Here is a 5000-nt window from a genome sequence, read left to right as displayed (position 1 = left end):
AACTCAACGGTCTTTTCCATACTGGGAACGTCTTCGATTCCACCACTCATTTCTCATTTTATCATTACAACAATTTTCCATGCAAGCTATACTGCGTTGCCACAATCTAATGAATCTCAATGGAGGGATTAATGAAGTAGCTGCTAAATCAAATATTAATGTCTATTTACAGAACAGATAATACCGTGCAAAAGCATGATTTTCTTAATTGGCAATAAACGAATGCGACCAATTCGATTACCGTTTTATCTTGAACAATAACGTAAGTTGAGGGTAAATTGTAATTAGAAGCTTGCAATTCATAAACCACGATATTGAAACTTTTCGCAACAATAATTTTAACGCGGCTAACAAACATTCACTTAAACTCTTACAATGAATAGTCTAATTGTCTAGCGATTACATCGCCACAATCTAAATTTCCTTTTTCACTTGGCTACAATAAGACACAATGTGCAATACTGTCCGAACTTTATCTCAGGTCAATGCTTCTCACGCGCTTTCCTTCGCAGTCACATTCACAGCCTGTTTTTATTAAAGAAACGCGCGCGCGCGCGCGCGCGCACTCACCCCTATTAGCCAGTACAATGCTCGCGCACTATAATACAACGTCGGCCCCGCTAATTCGCTTATGCATAATCGTCCTGAGGCTTGCGTCGCCCTTCGCATGAATCGCGCAGCTGCGATCGAAGATCAACGAGCGTAATTCGGTGGGCATGATAGCCAACGCCCAACCGACGTAATGCCTGCAATTACATCCAGCCTGCGATGCTTTCGACTGTAAACAATTGTCCCGTTTGGCATTTACCTTTGTCTCTCATCCTCTTCTTACATTCCCTTCGCTTTTCCTATTTCTGGCATATACGACTCTCTCGTGTCTTCTGATGCTTGTCTGATTGTCTTTCGATGATGCGATGATTTACTAGGTATAGGTATGCGTAATGTGCACTGACATAAACGCGCGCTCAATTATTAATGCAAAGACAGCTTTAACTTAACGACGACAATCTAATTTTTCCTTCTTCCTTATCATTTAGTGCGTTTCAATTCATTAAGAATGAAATCCCTAAGTAACGCTAATTTTTTTTAATTCATCGCTAAACGTCCTTCATTGTTTGTTTGTTTGTTTGTTTGTTTGTTTGTTTGTTTGTTTGTTTGTTTGTTTTTTATTAATCCGTAGGCCAAAAGTATACGATTGTTTGTGCAAGTACGTAATTACTTGGACACTTAAAATTTTCCGACATTCATTCCTTCGTTCATTCATTCATACATTCATTCAGCCATTTATTTTCAGTATTATAACAATTATTCATTGCCTCTTGAAATTTTTACCCTAAACAGTTATGTACATATTATAGTACGTTATTAATAATTTTCATGCTGTAAATTTCCAATCATTTTAATTAATTGAATAGCGTGTAATACATTAATTCATTGTTAATAATTAAGATAATGATATTTCAAGGAACACACATTTATAATACATTAGAATATCTTTTATAAAATTAATGACAGGATATTATCAAAGTTTAATTTTCGCAAGGGAAATATATATAAATAATTAAGTGAGTAAGAGGTGAGTTTCGCCGTGTAGTTTCTACGTAGAACTACGTTTTTAAAACGTTAAATCAAGTCCGCATATAGAGAACAATGTATAGCTATTGTGTATCATACGTACATTATATGAGGGCACATTGTATCATCGATCACTGAGGTTAATGTCTGTTAACAGTCGCAAAGACATAGAATGTACTCATTTAAATAATCCATCCAAAGAGTAACTATGTTGTAGTGGCAACTGTCACGGAACAGTTAAAAATTAATAATAATTTTAATGCAATAAATAATGTGTTGATTGCCTGTTATTTTTAAGGTAAATCCACGACTTTACGAGATTTATTTAATATAAAAAGCAAATAATAAAGGAAAATAGAACGAAAAATTATTAAGATTATCACGCGAGAAAGCAATTGTTTAGAAACAGTTGAAGATACCAATATTTAGAGTATCGTAATAAAGATGTATATATATATATATATATATATATATATAACGCGCATTATTAATAAGTCATTTAAGTAAAGTAAAACCTTCAGCCATTAAATTATTAGCGCGCATACATGGGACGATGTATGAGCATTTAATCAATAACATTAAATATTTTGTATTGTGAGCTTAGCTATTTTCAGGATGAAATAAATTATAATAATGTAACAATATTTTTCATCAATGTTCTTACACTGACGTCATTAAAAATGAAAATTATGTCTATTTTCCGTAAGGATAAAATATTTTTTTTACCTATTTCGTATAATTTCCGAGTGAAATTGAAACAACTTTCATGCCCACGAAAGTAACAACTATTTATATATATATATATATATATATATATATATATATATATACGTTTGCATCCCGACAGAATTCTATGGCACAAAATTTCACGAGTATTTTCAACGCGAAATTAAAGTATTATTTACGAGGGCTATACTGGAATGTAATTGTTTCACAACTTGCAGCATTAAAATAGCAAAGAAGAACTTATGAATCATCGTCATATGATGCTGTCGAAATAACAAAAGCATCGAGATAACTTGTAAAAGAAAATATATGCCAATACGATCGCAGCATTTACTCAAACATGTAAGAATTAAGAAAGAAGGGCACGTGTGTACGTGCACGCACGGAGAAAAAGGTACAAGATGATAGAAACCCCTTGAACAATTTTCCGGCAATAATCGAGCGACGCACGGAGGGAATCCAGTTCGGTGTTCGCACAATTCTCGCTCGAGTATCATTAATACACAAACACATACGTAGGCCCGGAGGCATGGGGCGAAAGTATCCGGACAAGCACAATGGCTAAGTGCATTACGGTTAATAGACGAAGGGCCGCGGTCGTTTAGACGGTGATCTCGCGACAGTTACCGTTCGCTCTCGCGCAACGCGGATAAATCATCGTCCGCGCGACGCCGACACGCCTCCAACCCCGACGGAGAAGAACCTATACCTATATGTATATATATAATGTTCCCCATTCGCGTGTACCCCGGCCTGCTGTCGAAATGGCTGCTGTCGCAGAGAGCAAGGGAGACAGCGAATCATAATCTCGCTACGAGGGATTCCGTGTGGCGCTGTGTGCACGTGTACGTGTAAGCGCCTCGTAATAGAAGGAAGGAAGATGCCGCTGTGCCCGGGAGTCTCGGTTGCCACATCCTTGGCTGCTCCGCTCTGGAAATAAAAAGGACGACTTCGTTCGCTCTGAGATTTCGTTCGATAATTGTTCTCGTGCACGACGGGGAGCTGACGAGAATCTCTGGACTTGGGGTAGTTGGATTTATGTCTAGGGGGGGAGGCCGATCTCTTTCTTGTTGCGTGCTATGCACTTTTTATTCGTTTGATATTGCGTGAAAACTAGTAGTCGGGCTAAAATAAAGTCAAGCTTTATATGAAAATGACGATTAAAGTGCTCGAGTGACAAATTATAAATGTATAAGAGTACGTTTTTCTCGTTAAATACAAGATAAACATTCGACTGATCGTGTCCTCTATCATTGAGGCATTTCTAGGATTTTTTAGTAGTACTTTACGGTGCTTTCGACATCTTCACGAAATCCCGATATGCGACGCAATCTTATATTTACAATTTACAAACGGTAAAATTTGCATTGCATAAAGACTTTTTTTTCATATATATATGTGTATATATATATATATATATATATATATATATATATTGATAAACGGTGGGATATGGAGGAAAAGAGGGAGTGATTGCACATGTGTGGCTGTGTGTATGCGTGCGTGTGCGTGAGCGCGCGCGTCAATACGAGTCTGGATATCGAAGGTTTATGTGCGACAAACAGAGAAACTCGATTGACATGGATACAAAGGGTGAAATTTCAACACCCATCGAGGGTTCAGACAAGATGTTCTCATTCTCCTATTTTCTAAACTTTGTCGATTCAAATTGAATGAGAAATTTATGGTCGTTGTAAATCCATGAACTCCAAGTCGAACTATCGGTGAAAAGAGGCAAACTGCAAACTATAACTATCGAGCCATTATTCATTATTATAATTAGATTTCCTTTAATTTTTAGACAATGAAACGAAAATTTGAAAAAAGGTAGTAGAAAAATGATGGTACACAATTTGATGCCATACGCTTTCTTAATCAATGATAGTGACAATGATTCTTATAATAACAGCAAGTCGACTTTATCCGTATTACCAACAACAATACAACAAATAGTAATAATTATAATAATGTAAACAACAACAACATTAATGATAATGATAATGACGTTACGCATACGGACGTAGCATACATTGGAGAAGATGTTAATTATAATGATTAAAACCAATTTGGTACACTAAATTTATATTTGTTTGTATTTATTTTATAAATGTCGAGCTACTCGTTTATCGCAGCTTCAGTAGACAATGAAAAAAACATTATAAATTTCAAATAATGCAGCCTAATTAGAATGATAGACAGAATGTGGCTTCGTGTAAATGAAAGAAAAGATGGAAAATGTAATAACGAACGTAGTCGAAGAGAGAAGGAGTGTGCCGCTAAATAGTGGTATTGGAAGGGGGAGGGGGAGGAGGAGGGGGGGTGTCGATTTTCATCGCGTCGTTGTATATATCTAGAGGTGCAGCGCATAGTCTCGAGAATTTGACGTTCAGCATTGCTAATGAATATTTGAGCACCGGGAGATAAACGAGCACCATTAATTGGAAGTCAATTTTAATTTGATTAATACGTTTATAGCTGAATAAGTCATTGCTCCGATCGTCACTTTCGTTAAATACGGCAATTCGCTATTTGATATTTGGAAAATATATAGATCCGATCGATTATATTTTAAAGTTAACTTCATCATCAGTACGTAAGAAAGTAGCGTGCGCTTTAGCAATTCGAGCTCACTCTGCAGTAGCAAAACGTTTGCAAAAACAAAAACAAAAAACAAAAAAAAAAAAAAAACCCGACACGTT

This window comes from Ceratosolen solmsi, unplaced genomic scaffold (genome assembly GCF_000503995.2).
Source record: "Ceratosolen solmsi marchali unplaced genomic scaffold, CerSol_1.0 scaffold10, whole genome shotgun sequence".
NCBI classification, from domain to species: domain Eukaryota; kingdom Metazoa; phylum Arthropoda; class Insecta; order Hymenoptera; family Agaonidae; genus Ceratosolen; species Ceratosolen solmsi.
This window is presented reverse-complemented; position numbering follows the sequence as displayed.